The sequence below is a fragment of the Podarcis tiliguerta genome (assembly GCF_965153285.1).
Source record: "Podarcis tiliguerta genome assembly, chromosome: 4".
Lineage (NCBI taxonomy): Eukaryota > Metazoa > Chordata > Lepidosauria > Squamata > Lacertidae > Podarcis > Podarcis tiliguerta.
Genome location: NC_139537.1, coordinates 3,114,482 through 3,130,866, shown reverse-complemented (window position 1 = coordinate 3,130,866; position 16,385 = coordinate 3,114,482). Strand labels below are relative to the sequence as shown.

At 48.9% G+C, this 16,385-nt stretch overlaps 1 long non-coding RNA gene across 1 annotated transcript; it reads left to right on the top strand.

Moving 5' to 3' along the window:
* The first annotated feature begins 6,184 nt into the window (after positions 1-6,184).
* LOC310676093 lies at positions 6,185-9,610 on the top strand. Its single transcript, XR_014510404.1, has 3 exons — positions 6,185-6,445; positions 7,136-7,187; positions 9,389-9,610. It is a non-coding gene; the product is annotated as an uncharacterized lncRNA (long non-coding RNA).
* The last annotated feature ends 6,775 nt before the right edge of the window (positions 9,611-16,385 follow it).

Here is a 16,385-nt window from a genome sequence, read left to right as displayed (position 1 = left end):
GGGGGTCCAAAAGGATTTTCCCAGGCAAAAGGGCCCATGCTGGCTGAGGATTTTGGGGGCCCCAGTCAGCCATACAGGAGAACCGCAAGCCCCACGTTGGTTGGGCACCAAATGTTACGGAAAATCTAGGTGTGAGTCTGCTCAGCCACCTAGCTCATCGGGCAGAGCCCGTGGGTCCCTGCAGAACAAAGAAGGAGTCCAGCCACCAACCGGAGCAAATTGCTGAAGATCTGAGTTTATTGCGCAACAGGTTCAAAAGGAGATTGAACCCTGAGGATGGGGTGACAAGGACTTTTATAACTTCCCACCATCTCCCAAGCTACAGTTTGAAAAACATCATCACTACATCAGAAAAGGGGAGGGTTATACATGATTACCCCTTCATGGATCACTGCCTTGCCGTGGCGAAGGGGCTTGAAGAACTCAGAGAAGCTATGAACTATGCCGAGCAGGGCACCCAAGATGAACAGGTCATAGTGGAGAGTTTGGACCAAACGTGATCCACCTCGAGCAGGAACCGGCAAGCCACTCCAGTATCCCTGCCAAGAAAACTCCATGTACAAAGACAACAGGCATATAAAAGATATGACGCTGGAAGATGAGCCCCTCAGGTCGGAAGGCATCCAACATGCTACTGGGGAAGAGCGGAGGACAAGTACAAGTAGATCCAGAGCTGATGAAGCGGCTGGGCCAAAGCCGAAAGGACGCTCAGTTGCGGATATGCATGGAAGCGAAAGGAAAGTCCAATGCTGTAAAGAAAAATATTGCATAGGAACCTGGAATGTAAGAACCATGAACCTGGGTAAGTTGGATGTGATCAAAAATGAGATGGCAAGAATAAACATTGACATCCTGGGCATCAGTGAACTAAAATGGACGGGAATGGGTGAATTCAGTTCGGATGACTATCATATCTACTACTGTGGGCAAGAAACCCGTAAAAGAAATGGAGTGGCCCTCATAGTCAACAAAAGAGTGGCGAAAGCTGTACTGGGATGCAATCTCAAAAATGATAGAATGATCTCAATACGAATCCAAGGCAGACCTTTTAACATCACAGTAATCCAAGTTTATGCACCAACTACTGGTGCTGAAGAAACTGAAATTGACCAATTCTATGAAGACTTACAACACCTTATAGAAGTGACACCAAAGAAGGATGTTCTTCTCATTATAGGGGATTGGAATGCTAAAGTAGGGAATCAAGAGATAAAAGGAACAACTGGCAAATTTGGTCTTGGAATTCAAAACGAAGCAGGGCAAAGGCTAATAGAGTTCTGTCAAGAGAACAAGCTGGTCATCACAAACACTCTTTTCCAACAACACAAGAGACGACTCTACACATGGACATCACCAGATGGGCAGCATCGAAATCAGATTGATTATATTCTCTGCAGCCAAAGATGGAGAAGCTCTATACAGTCAGCAAAAACAAGACCTGGAGCTGACTGTGGCTCAGATCATCAGCTTCTTATAGCAAAATTCAAGCTTAAACTGAAGAAAGTAGGAAAAACCACTGGGCCGGTAAGATACAATCTAAACCAAATCCCTTATGAATACACAGTGGAAGTGAGGAACAGGTTTAAGGATTTAGATTTGCTGGACAGAGTGCCTGAAGAACTATGGATGGAGGCTCGAGACATTATACAGGAGGCAGCAACGAAAACCATCCCAATGAAAAGGAAATGCAAGAAAGCAAAGTGGCTATCCAATGAGGCCTTACAAATAGCGGAGGAGAGAAGGCAAGCAAAATGTGATGGAGATAGAGAAAGATACAGGAAATTGAATGCAGAATTCCAAAAAATAGCAAGGAGAGACAAGAAGGCCTTCTTAAATGAGCAATGCAAAGAAATAGAGGAAAACAACAGAATGGGAAGAACCAGAGATCTGTTCAAGAAAATTGGAGATATGAAAGGAACATTTCGTTCAAAGATTACCATAATAAAGGACAAAAGTGGTAAGGACCTAACAGAAGCAGAAGACATCAAGAAGAGGTGGCAAGAATACACAGAGGAACTATACCAGAAAGATATGGATGTCTCGTACACCCCAGGTAGTGTGGTTGCTGACCTTGAGCCAGACATCCTGGAGAGTGAAGTCAAATGGGCCTTAGAAAGCATTGCAAATAACAAGGCCAGTGGAAGTGATGGTATTCCAGCTGAACTACTTAAAATTTTAAAAGATGATGCTGTTAAGGTGCTACACTCAATATGCCAGCAAGTTTGGAAAACTCAGCAGTGGCCAGAAGATTGGAGAAGGTCAGTCTACATCCCAATCCCAAAGAAGGGCAGTGCTAAAGAATGCTCCAACTACCGCACAATTGCACTCATTTCACACGCCAGCAAGGTTATGCTTAAAATTCTTCAAGGAAGGCTCAAGCAGTATGTGGACCGAGAACTCCCAGAAGTGCAAGCTGGATTTAGAAGAGGCAGGGGAACCAGAGACCAAATTGCAAACATGCGCTGGATTATGGAGAAAGCTAGAGAGTTCCAGAAAGACATCTACTTCTGCTTCATTGACTATGCAAAAGCCTTTGACTGTGTGGATCACAGCAAACTATGGCAAGTTCTTAAAGAAATGGGAGTGCCTGATCACCTCATCTGTCTCCTGAGAAATCTCTATGTGGGACAAGAAGCTACAGTTAGAACTGGATATGGAACAACTGATTGGTTCAAAATTGGGAAAGGAGTACGACAAGGCTGTATTTTGTCTCCCTGCTTATTTAACTTATATGCAGAATTCATCATGCGAAAGGCTGGGCTGGATGAATCCCTAGCCGGAATTAAAATTACTGGAAGAAATATGAACAACCTCAGATATGCAGATGACACAACCTTGATGGCAGAAAGTGAGGAGGAATTAAAAAACCTTTTATTGAGGGTGAAAGAGGAGAGCACAAAATATGGTCTGAAGCTCAACATCAAAAAAACGAAGATCATGGCCACTGGTCCCATCACCTCCTGGCAAATAGAAGGGGAGGAAATGGAGGCAGTGAGAGATTTTACTTTCTTGGGCTCCATGATCACTGCAGATGGTGACAGCAGCCACGAAATTAAGAGACGCCTGCTTCTTGGGAGGAAAGCAATGGCAAACCTAGATAGCATTTTAAAAAGTAGAGACATCACCTTGCCAACAAAGGTCTGTATAGTAAAAGCTATGGTTTTCCCAGTAGTGATGTATGGAAGTGAGAGCTGGACCATAAAGAAGGCTGATCGCCAAAGAATTGACGCTTTTGAATTATGGTGCTGGAGGAGACTCTTGAGAGTCCCATGGACTGCAAGAAGATCAAACGCATCCATTCTTAAGGAAATCAGCCCTGAGTGCTCACTGGAAGGACAGATCCTGAAGCTGAGGCTCCAATACTTTGGCCACCTCATGAGAAGAGAAGACTCCCTGGAAAAGACCCTGATGTTGGGAAAGATGGAGGGCACAAGGAGAAGAGGACGACAGAGGACGAGATGGTTAGACAGTGTTCTCGAAGCTACAAACATGAATCTGACCAAACTGCGGGTGGCAGTGGAAGACAGAAGTGCCTGGCGTGCTCTGGTCCATGGGGTCACGAAGAGTCGGACACAACTGAACGACTAAACAACAACAACAACATACATGATTAACATATGGAGCATGGGGGGGGGACATGCAAATACAGAATATGCATTGAGAAGCACATTCTAAGCACCTACAACAAGAAAACAATAGGACCTTGGTTTGCATAGTCTGCCACCTGGGCAGGCCTGGAGGAAAGAGCTTGGCCAGTGATTTGGCATCAATAAGTTCTTTCCTGTGTGTACGTGATCCCTCCCTCGGGGGATTATGGCAGGGACCAAGCGGTTTCCAAGTCCTTTACCAATGAAGCAGATTGGAGGTGGAATGGAGAGAATCGGTGAAACTGTTGCAAGGAGATAAGGAATACCTGTTACCCATTCAAGATATGCTCAACAGACACAGAATCAACAGACACAGAAATAGAGAAAAAGAAAGTAAAAATTTATTGCTGAGCAATAAAGACCCAGTGGAATGGTTTCCAGTCACTGGCCAATGGGCCCTGGGGGCTTTGGGTTTATATAGCTTATTCCAAACAGCATTAAACATTACATATTCATATACTGCAGCAAAATCAAACCAATGAGCATGGGCACAACCCTTCCTATGTCCATGTAAAGATTACTTCTCCTTTTCCATATATGTGCATAAGAAATCACCACCGACCTTTACCCTATTTTCAGCAAGCAAGCAAAAAGAGGGGGGAAACCCTTTGGCAGTTGAAGCCAAAAATCACCCCTCTCTGTTATCAGGCAGCTGCATTAGAACACATCCTCATGCAAATAGAATGTTCATTCAAAAAACTACGCTGGCCTTCTACCCGGTCTACCCGTGAAGAGCACAGGGACACAGGGAGGGAAAAGACGCTTTTATTCTTGGGGCTCGGGGTTTGTGTGGTGTTTGGTGCAATACAGTGAGGGGGGGCTAGGTGATCTCAGCAGGGCAGGGTGCCCTTGAGGTCATCGCCTCGAGCTCTCTGCAGTCATACTCGGGAGTAAGACTTCATTCATGTGCCCCCCCCTTCCTTTCTGTAACAGAACCCTGCTCTCCCAGGTCCTCCTAGTCCATGTTGGGTGTAGTGAAGGGTTAACCTTCTGTGCCTCGGCTCTGAGGGGAAGGGCTTACCAGGGAAGTAAGCCAGGATGTGACGTGAGCAGTTTGGAATGCTCTGTGAGTTCAGTGTGGAAATCGAAAGCAGTCTGCTAACTGCGTAGCAGCAGCGGAGAGAGACAGAGAAAATGCAGCTAGAGTCAGCTGGAGATTTGACTCTGTAAATACTTGCTTTTGGAACAATAAACTGACTTTAGAAACAGAAGCAAAGCCTCCTTTTATCACACGCTGCTGTGCAATTCTGCTGATGATTTTACGACCTGAAGAGGCTCGCGCAGAAGGAGCGCTCTGGACGCCAGCAATAGAGCCATAAATCTATCAAAAGAGATTTATGGAAGCCAGGTCAATTCAACAGTCCAGCCCTCCAACCACTACACCTCTCCCTGGCTCCATCTAGCATCTCTCCAGCTGCCCAATGCCATTGGCCTTCTCCCCCTTCATGGGGGTCTTTCTGGTTCCAAGGAAGACTCCACCACCTTTCTCTCTCGGCCCCCTGCACAGACACAAATGCACCCCACCCATTGGGGCTCCTGAGTTGCTCTCTCCCCCCTGCTGGTGGGGGGGTCTTTGGGATGGGCGGGGTTGTGGGGGTGGGTGGGGGGCAGAATTCCAGGGGGAGCTCCGGGTGGGGAAGAGCAGGCAGGAGGGAGAAGGGGGCAAGCTCTGATAAGCTCTTTCCACAGCTAATCACCTGCCTCAACAGAAACCCTGCCCCCTCTGACCTTTGCACAGGGAGAGCAGCTAATCAGCCACAAAGAATCACACACACAAGAAAACCCTTTTGGCTCCTTCTTCAGCCGCTGGCCTGCAAGCTCTGATAAGCTCCTCCCACAGCTAATCACCTGCCTCAACAGAAACCCTGCCCCCTCTGACCTTTGCACAGGGAGAGCAGCTAATCAGCCACAAAGAAACACACACACAATAAAACCCTTTTGGCTCCTTCTTCAGCTGCTGCCCTGCAAGCTCTCGTCTCTGCCCTGCAAGTTATCATCCAAGGGGTTACCCTTTAAGGGTAGGTGTAAAAAGCTGGAACCTCGGAAGCTGGGACCATTCGAAGTAATAGAGCAGATTAATCCAGTGTCCTTCCAACTCCGCTTACCAGAGAACATGAAGATACACCCCGTGTTTCACAGATCTTTGCTATCACCATACAATCCTGCACACAGGTACCAGCAGGAGGCAAGGGAAACTCCTCCGTCTCCAACAGTGGCAGAGAATGGAGTGGAGGAAGAGATTGAAGAAAGTTTGGATTCTAGGTGGTATAAAAATAGGTTGCAATACCTGGTGGCGTGGGAGGGTTGTCCTGAAACTGAGAACTCCTGGGAACTGGCAGAATCTGTTCACGCGCCGGAATTGCAAAGGGATTTCCATACATGATACCCCCATAAACCTAGACCCCACGATTGGCAATTAAGAGAAATATTTGAGCAAACTGATGAGGAAGAAGAAGACTTCTTCGGTTTTCAATCCTCAGAAGAAAGCGAGAGTGACAAGGATGAGGGGGGTCTTAGAAGGGGGGGTGATGTCATGGTATTGACGGAGAACGCAGGGGAGGAGGAGAGACAAGCAGAGGAAGGGGGGCAGGAAGTGACAGTGGAGGAAAGGAGGGAAACTCAGGAGGAGGGAAGGCTCTCAGATGTTGGAGCGGAGCCTCAACACCGCACAGGGAGCTCTGGCACGGATAGGGAGGCAGTGCCGGTTCCATCTGCCCAGGAAAGGAGAGTGTTAAAGAGGAGGGGGCAGAGACATCAAATGAGAATGCCTCGCCTCTTCTGCTGGAAAAGGGGCGGACGTAAGTCACTCCGAGAATCTGACTCACAGGATTCGGACGCATGGTTATGTGTGCTGCTTGTACATATGTAAAATAAAGGATGTACAGTGGTGCCCCGCAAGATGAAATTAATTCGTTCTGCGAGTTTTTTCATCCTACGAGTTTTTTCGTCTTGCGAAGCACCGCTGTGTATTGACGGTTTCCCATAGGAATGCATTGGCGGTTTTTTAAAAAAAGGCGCAAGACGTTTCGTCTTGCGAAGCAAGCCCATAGGGAAATCCGTCTTGCGGAGCAACTCGGAAAACGGAAAACTCTTTCGTCTTGCGAGTTTTTCGTCTTCCGAGGCATTCGTCTTGCGGGGCACCACTGTATATATGTATCTCTGAGTGAGCAGAGGCATTTATTGCGGAGAGCATTCACAAGCCATCACACTCGCCTTCTTCTATTCATTCTTCTGGTTGCTTCCACCCCCCCAAGAGCACATCCCTGAGTGACCTTTAACGCAGATGATGCAGTGTGTGTCCCTGGGTGCCAGAATGAGGCCAGAGGCTTTTCCTGCCCCCTTTCCTGCTGCTGCCCCTCCACCTCTGCCCAGGAGGCTGCAGGGCCCAAGGAGGTCCTCTGGGGCAAGGGATTGGGTCCAAGGTGGGTGCACCCATCCAAGGTGGGTTTCATAGTGTCACCTGACCCAGATTTTTCTTTCCTCTGCAGAATGTCATCGCTCGGCCAGAGTTGGCCTACCTGTGGCCCGATCGAAGAGCAGGTAAGCCCCACACCTTGGAGACAGGGAACTCCCTTGTCCCTTCTTTGCCCAAGACTCACCTCCCAGGTCTTCTTGCTGGGAGTCCTGCAGGACCTGGCTCCCTGCCTGGCAGGCCTTTCCCACCTGCCCTGGGAGGGTCACCATTTGGCGGAGTTTTGCAGGTTTGCGGAACCTGGTTCTGCAGCTGGACTAAAACTGTTGGGAGACTGAGAACGGTGGCGACAAATGCAGGAGGAAAGTGACAAAGTTAAAATGGGAGCCGCCAGGCTCGGGAGGCCAGTGGGACAAGAGAAAAGAGTGTGGGAATGTTGTGGGTAACAGGAGAGGATATATTGATTAATATTATCCTTCCTGACTTGCGCTAACAAGTTTCTTTATATTGCAGACTGCATTCCCCTATTACACACCAGGAAGCTGGCTGCAGATTCGTGTGAGTCTCTTAAGGCAATAGGCAATTCAATCTGGCTTGCCCAGATTGAGATGTGTTCTATTATTCCTGGTAAGACCCCTTTGATCCCTCGAGAGCCAGCGTGGTGTAGTGGTTAAGAGCAGTAGTCACGTAATCTGGGTAACCGGGTTCACGTCTCCGCTCCTCCACATGCAGCTGCTGGGTGACCTTGGGCCAGTCACACTTCCTTGAAGTCTCTCAGCCCCACTCAGCTCACAGAGTGTTTGTTGTGGGGGAGGAAGGGAAAGGAGAATGTTAGCCGCTTTGAGACTCCTTAAAGGGAGTGAAAGGCGGGATATCAAATCCAAACTCTTCTTCTTCTTCTTCTTCTTCTTCTTCTAAAAGAATAAAGACACAACAGTCTTGTTCATAAGTAACAAAAAGAAGTTTACTCACGGTCAGGCAGAGCACAGTGTGATTGATCCCTGAAGGCAGGCTTTAGGCTTAAGGTTACAAATATGTACAAATAGGTTTACCCCATATGGGAGATAACCCAGGGACTGCTGGCTGAGAGAGCCAGCAGTGCAGTCCAGGTGAAGCAGGGAGCAGGCAGGACGAAAAAGAAGGGAGGTAGCTACCTGACTTGGCTTTTTACCAGGTCTGGAAAGGTCACGCCCACCTACTAGTCACATGCAAAGGAAGGATGCTCCAGCCAGGTGTAACAGGAAGTTCGACTGGCTGGACCAACATCCCCTGCATGTCCACTCTAGGCAAACAGGAAATGTTGTACTTGACTGCTCCAGTGGATTACATCCCACAAAGAGGCCAGGATAAGCCAATTTAGTTGTCGCAGGGCTGCACACACTCCAGACATCAAAGGAACCCTGTTGCCACCCCAGTCACCAAGCCTGGCGAGATTCCAGAGGTTCCAGATGCTTATTCATGTTTCCTTTGGGAAAGAGGCACAGCAGAGATTGCAGTGTCTTTAGGGAATGTGGTTTACTTACACGTATTTACAACCTGGGCCTGGGATGGAAGGGTTCACAGCATTAGCAGCCCTAGAGGGTCTTGGTCCTCCCAGAGCCACAGTCTTGGATTCAAACAGAAACCAAACGTTGCTCTTCCAATGTAGCTCTGGCTCTCTCCCCAGTTTGCTGCTTTATTTCCAGGTCAAATCACGGCCAAACTCTGCTCTTTGTCCCTGCATTTTCTGTTGAGGGAGGGGCTGCCACCCATTTGCCCTCTAACACTGAGTCCCTCAATCCTCCACCACCTCACCAGGAGATTAACCAGGCTTGATTACTTGATTATTGATTATTACTAGATTATTGATACCACTTGCTGGATCCAGGGATTAGAAGGGTCTGGTACACAGTTTAACACCCCAAACTCGTACTACTACAAAAGAACGCTGGGAACTGTTGTTTTCTAAGGATCCTGCAAATTATAGCTCTTCAGAGTGTAAACTATAGTTCCTGGAATTCCTTTTGTGGAGGGGGGCGATGTGCTTTAAATGTACAGCTGTGTATTGAACTCCTTCAACCGTTCCTCATCAGGCTTGGTTTCCAGACCCAGTCAGCCCAGTTGAGGTCAATGCACACGCCATCTTCATGCTGCCACTGCCCTTCTTGGCATCCGCAGTGTCCTTTCCCACAGCCTTAGATTGTTCCCCTGCCCCAAGCTGTATCTTACCAGCAAAGGATGTTTCCAGCTGGCTGATCCTTCCTCCCCGCCCCCCCCCCCCGGCGGCGGCACTGAATAATGCATGCCACTGTCCAAAAGGATAAAAAATGTCTCGTGTTCTTTGGGGCAGAAGTGGCAGCACCAGAGGACTGTCAAGGACAGGCGCATCCATGGGGCTGGGAAGATGCGGCAGGATGCCTGACCAGCTTAGGAAATTTCGGAAGGGGAACAGGACACATTTACAGAGGATGTGGCTGCCTGGGCTACGAATCACAATGATGGATAAATGTGCCCATTCCTGCCATGTTTCTGGATGCCAGCTGCTGGGAAAGAACCGTGGCAGGAGACATCGGTTGTGCTCATGTCCTGCTTCGTTAGTGTTACGGGAATTACGGGGGGGGGGGGCACATCTTTAAAGTTGTTAAACGTTACAAATATTATGCCTGAATGTATCCTTTCGACTTGACAGCTCAGGGAAGTTGCCTAGCTTTAACAATCATATAAAATCAACCCCTTTGCCAGTTTCCTCCATTCCAACACTATTTTGCTCTTGGAAAAACAACTCTTTTCCCTGCCACCTCCCCAAGCGTGGAGACATGTATACACACCTCCTACCCCAGGAAATGCCCAGAGGTGACAATGGCTGGACTCATTGTTCTCCAAGGAAAGCCTAATCCCATCACCAGGCTTGCCAAGGGGGTCCAGACATGCAAAGGAACTTCTATTGTACTTTGGGTGGTGGAACTTCAGCGATCAGCCTTCTTTATGGTCCAGCTCTCACTTCCATACATCACTACTGGGGAAACCCAGTTATTGACATCATATCTACATGACAGAAAAGTTGTTGTTTTTCCTGTCTGCCAGGTTATCTGATTGCCTTTCCTGATTGCCTTTCCAAATAGTAAAGGTAAAGGTACCCCTGCCCATACGGGCCAGTCTTGACAGACTCTAGGGTTGTGCGCCCATCTCACTCAAGAGGCCGGGGGCCAGCGCTGTCCGGAGACACTTCCGGGTTCACGTGGCCAGCGTGACATCGCTGCTCTGGCGAGCCAGAGCCGCACACGGAAGCGCCGTTTACCTTCCCGCTAGTAAGCGGTCCCTATTTATCTACTTGCACCCAGTAGTGCTTTCGAACTGCTAGGTTGGCAGGCGCTGGGACCGAACAGTGGGAGCGCACCCCGCCGCGGGGATTCGAACCGCCGACCTTTCGATCGGCAAGTCCTAGGCGCTGAGGCTTTTACCCACAGCGCCACCCGCGTCCCTATGCCTTTCCAAATAGTAATCACCTATTAAAATGCTGATTACTCAATTCCTGAGACAATGGGAAGGCTCCCTGACCCCCTCCCTCCTTGCAGAGAAAACATTTGGTCAGTTTGGGAATCAAAAATGATTTCAGGTCGGTCTTCCTGTGCTGATCTATGTACGTGCTTGGTTGGTACATTTATGAACATTTTAAATATATCCAAGACCTTAAAATTCTTATCACAGCGTGCCCCCTGCCACCGAACCATGGATAGTCTTTGGGGCTTGAGTGAGAGCAGCTAGGCTCATGCTAAGGCCTGCGAAGATCCCAGCTGCCTCTTGACAAATCACTCTTTATGCACAGCTGCCCCCAAGGTCCTTGAGGACGGTCCTGTCGCCTGAGATTACGGCGCCTGCAAGGCAGCCGAGTGGAAAAAGCCATTAGGGTGGAAAAGGAGGGACCCAAGCAGGGGAGAGGATGCGGAGGGCAGCCTCCAGGTCAGGCAGGCAAGAGGAACAAGGAGCAGAGAAGGAAAGCAATTGCTTGCTTTCACTACCAGGACGTGCCACAAGTGCAGTTCATTTGGGCACCATTAGGGAAACCCACAAAATAGTGATTATTCCACCCCATATAAGGGTAAAAAAAGGTAAAGGACCCCTGGAAGGTTAAGTCCAGACAAAGGCGACTACGGGGTTGCGGCACTCATCTCGCTTTCAGGCCAAGGGAGCCGGCGTTTGTCCACAGACAGCTTTCCGGGTGATGTGGCCAGCAGGACTATACCGCTTGTGGTGCAATGGGGCAATGTGATAGAAGCCAGAGTGGTCACAGAAATGCCATTTAGCAGTACCTATTTATCTATTTGTGCTGGCATGCTTTCGAACTGCTAGGTTGGCAGGAGCTGGGACAGAGAAACGGGAGCTCACTCCGTCGCAGGGATTCGAACTGCAGACCTTCTGATTGGCAAGCCCAAGAGGCTCAGTGGTTTCGACCACAGCACCACCCCATATGCACCCACTTCAATCTGTGGACTGGCATTTCTACAAGTGCCACATAATGCCCATTTCATATTTGTAAGAACTCAACCTTTTAGTGTGGCGGCACCTGAATTCTGGAACTCCCTGCCTATTGATTTCAGGAAAGCTCCTTCACAGAATGTTTTTCGGCACTTGTTAAAAAACATTTTTGTTTAGACAAAACTATCCAGATGTTTGGAAAGTTGAGGCTATGTTTTATCTTCCTCACAAACCGTTCTACTGTAGAAGTCTATGAACAGCTTATTGTTGTTGTTTAGTCATTTAGTCGTGTCCGCCTCTTCGTGACCCCCTGGACCAGAGCAGGCCAGGAACTCCTGTCTTCCACTGCCTCCCGCAGTTTGGTCAAACTCATGCTGGTAGCTTCGAGAACACTGTCCAACCAACTCGTCCTCTGTCGTCCCCTTCTCCTTGTGCCCTCCATCTTTCCCAACATCAGCGTCTTTTCCAGGGAGTCTTCTCTTCTCATGAGGTGGCCAAAGTATTGGAGCCTCGGCTTCAGGATCTGTCCTTCCAGTGAGCACTCAGGGCTGATTTCCTTCAGAATGGATCGGTTGGATCTTCTTGCAGTCCATGGGACTCTCAAGAGTCTCCTCCAGCACAATAATTCAAAAGCATCAATTCTTCGGCGATCAGCCTTCTTTATAGTCCAGCTACAGATACATTATTCTGGAAGATGACACTGCACTTTCCACAAGGAAAACAACCCATGCTCACAAATATCTGCACAGAAAGGCCTTCAGGAGGGAGGTGCGTGTTAAGGAGGTGGACGCTGACATTTCAGGATTCTTCAAGGCTTCCTGTCAGTCGCAGCACTTAGCAGAAACAAGACAAGGATGATGAGTCAGATTCTGCCTGAAGGTCTTTTCAGATCTTTCGCTCCCCTGAGTGGTCCGACAGACAGAAAAAAGCTTGCATTGCGTGCATACCCCATGACTGAGGTTCCCATTTTCAGTCTCTCAAAGATCTGGAAATATTTTGGAAGCCCCAGGGAGCCGAAGAAGAGTCGTCTGGAGGAGGCAGGCCAGCATCCTGTTCTCACAGTGGCCAACCAGATGCCCCGGTGGGAAAACTGCAAACAGGACTAAGGGACCGCCTGCATGCTAAGATAAGCATCTCTCCCTACCCCATCAGCTGTGCGGTCCTCTCCACTGCGGGCACAGGGAAAAGAATTAGAGGGCTTCTCCTGTAAGGACCGGCGACGTCTTTTCTTGTTGGCATCTCTCTGTCTTGGGAGAGAAGGCCGGAGTTCACCTTTGTAGGGGGGAGTCAGATTATTGGAAGGTTATTGCTATAGGAATTCTAAGGTCTCATTGCGGGGGCGCAATTAGTGCCAGCACCGTCCGTTAAGAGTTTGGGTGTAATCTTCGACACCTCCCTTTCCATGGAGGCGCAGATTGCAGCTACAACAAAGGCGGCATTTTTCCATCTCCGCCAAGCTAAGCAGTTGGCTCCTTACCTCTCTCGCCCTGACCTAGCCACTGTGATCCACGCGACGGTCACCTCCAGACTGGATTATTGTAACTCGTTCTACGTGGGGCTGCCCTTGAGACTGACCCAGAAACTCCAGCGGGTGCAGAATGCCGCAGCGAGACTCCTTACGGGGTCTTCGCTGCGAGATCACATTCATCCGGTGCTATACCAGCTGCACTGGCTCCCGGTGGAGTACAGGATCAGGTTTAAGGTGCTGGTTTTAACCTTTAAAGCCCTATACGGCCTAGGACCCTCGTACCTACGGGACCGCCTCTCCTGGTATGCCCCACAGAGAAACTTACGGTCTTCAAATAAAAACATCTTGAAGGTCCCAGGCTACAGAGAATTTAGGCTGGCCTCAACTAGAGCCAGGGCTTTTTCGGCCATGGCTCCGATCTGGTGGAACACTCTGTCACAAGAGACTAGGGCCCTGCGGGACTTGACATCTTTCCGCAGGGCCTGCAAGACAGAGCTGTTCCACCAGGCCTTTGGCCAGGGCACAGCCTGACTCCCTCCCTCGGCAATCTTCACGGAGCTCTGGCCCAATGGTTGCCAGTGGCTTGAATTAATTAATTTTATAATGAATTATTTTAGAGTGTTGTTTGTGCTGTAATTTTATACTGTTTTATTGTTGTTAGCCGCCCTGAGCCCGGCTTCAGCTGGGGAGGGCGGGATATAAATAAAATGTATTATTATATATGTAAATCATATGTTCATAAATGTACCAGGCAAACACATACATAAATATATAAAACACATGTCTGAAACAAGAAAACAGTCCTAAAATAAGGTTACCAGACGTCCCTGTTTAGCGGACACAGTCCCCGATTTACAAATCGGTCCCCATACAAAATCCATTGAAGTTGAAAAGTGTCGCCAGATTAATTGGGAAAAAAATCTGGTAACCTTATCCTAAAGTCATTTTGACTCTTTCAGTAACCTCAAATATTCCCCTGCAATTTGAATGGAAAAAGCCCCCCCCCCCACACACACACATTGTCTCTGTGCTCACAAATCCTGCCTTAAGGGCACATTTGGGTATGAATAGGGAGAGCCTGTAGGAATTAAGTATTTATTATCACAAAAGAATGGCCAGGCTGTCCAGGTAAACCCACTAACAGGTTTCCTGCCAGACAGGATTTCTGCTGTAGACAGCCCCTTCTGTGATGTATGTATGATGTATTGGGGGGGGTAGTCTTGAGCTAAAGGTAAAGGTACCCCTGCCCGTACGGGCCAGTCTTGACAGACTCTAGGTTTGTGCGCCCATCTCACTCAAAGAGGCCGGGGGCCAGCGCTGTCCGCAGACACTTCCGGGTCACGTGGCCAGCGTGACGAAACTGCTCTGACGAGCCAGAGCCGCACACGGAAACGCCGTTTACCTTCCCGCTAGTAAGCGGTCCCTATTTATCTACTTGCACCCGGAGGTGCTTTCGAACTGCTAGGTTGGCAGGTGCTGGGACCGAACAACGGGAGCGCACCCCACCGCGGGGATTCGAACCGCCGACCTTTCGATCGGCAAGCCCTAGGCGCTGAGGCTTTAGCAATTTCAAAAGTCTATATAAGGGCTTGCACACCTTTGTTCTGGGTCCCTCCTGCCTCCTGCGTTTGGGGGTGTGTGAGCACCCTGTTGCAACAGTTAATAAAGAACAGGCTTACGAGCTGCTTTGCTTCTCAATATTCTCTGGTTGGTCTCTGTTATTTTCTCCTACCGATGGAGAACCTACATAAGGACTCTGTACTGGCTCTTGGGTACCCCATAAGGGGAAAGGAGCAGTTTTTTCTTATAACAGTTATGGTGCCTGTTGTGCCTGTCTCCCACAGTGTTTTTGCTGCGTTAGCAGCACTGAAGTGACCTGAGCAGTGTGCCCTGGTCTGCTCAGAGGACAAGATCCCCCTCTCAGCCTCGCTGATGGGGTCCAAAGGAAAGCAGAGGAAGATGTTTGGCAGCAGCTGGGCTGCAGGAGTTGCTGGAAGGAGGTGTACAAGGCGCCTGCAGTCCAGATTTGTGTAGGGTTTACTTCTTAGCCTTTTCTTCTCCCATAGATATCCCTCAAGGCAGCGGGTATGGCTTTTCCCTTGGGCTTTACTCCTTAGCCTTATCTTCTTCCGAAGATGTGAAGTGAGGGACATGAGGCAGGAGTTGGTATTGCAGGTGAGCTGTGCACAGGCAAGCTGCAAGCAAGCTGCCGGCTAGCTATGAAGAGGCTCCTTTTATTGGCACAATATGCAAACCCAGGCCGGTACATTTTGGGCTGTGGCCTTTACACATCTTCCAATACCGAGATTGTGGGGTGGTACATGGTTATTTTGGCACCTGTTTCCACCGCGTCATTTTCCCCTTGCACAATGTATGACAAAGGAGACAAAGGTCTCAGAGACAAAGGTCACAGACAGGGCACAGCAGACTATTGAGATTGCAAAAGGTTAGACAGATGGCAAGATGTTTAGACAGCTGTGGCTTTATCTGTGAGGGGGAGCGTGCTCCGCACCTCAAGGTCACGTATGAAGACAGCTGAGGCTGCCCGCGGGTGGGAGTGTGCTTCACAACCCAGCAGCGATCATTCCTACAGATGTCCTGCAAGGTTCAGGGGCAGGGTTTTCCTTCTCCTATGGACTCCCTTCCCAGCTTATCCCAGTCCTATCTGCCCCTCACTTCCCTCTACAGAACATGCAGAAACCACCGTCTTGACCATGGGACCCACTTTTGGTCTTGCCTGCTCCATTGACAGCATTCAGAGGAAGTTTGAGTCCCATTAGCTATCTTCGCCTGGTTTAGCTGGCCAGTGGAAGCCGTTTCACAGGGTGTGGCCACTGTCACCTGCTGACAGCTTCTAGGAGCCACAGGTGAGATCGGAGTGCAGGAAGATGGGGACCAAAGGCAGACAAACTACCAGAGGAGCAGCACGATGTGTCCCCCACCAGAAGTACTGCCCACAAACTTTTCATAAACCCCAGCTGGAGGTTTTCACCCTTCAACTATAGTGGGACCTTGGTTCTCAAACTTAATCTGTTCTGAAAGTCCGTTCCAAACCAAGGCGCGCTTTCCCATAGAAAGTCTTGCAAAACGGATTAATCTGTTCCAGACTTTTTAAAACAGCCCCTAAAACAGCACTTTAACATGAATTTTACTATCTAACGAGACCATTGATCCATAAAATGAAAGCAATAAAGAATGCATCGCAGTCGCACAATCAATCAATCAATCAATCAATAGCTGAACTGGGTTCCACACAGTCGCAAAAACAAAAAGAGCCGCAAAAACAAAAACAAAAAATAAATAGCACAGTTACACTGAGGTAACTGAGTGTTACCTCAGTGTAACACTCAAAACGAAAGTGTGGCACTCAAATCAGAAGCGTAACACTCTTGGAGCAAGTTCG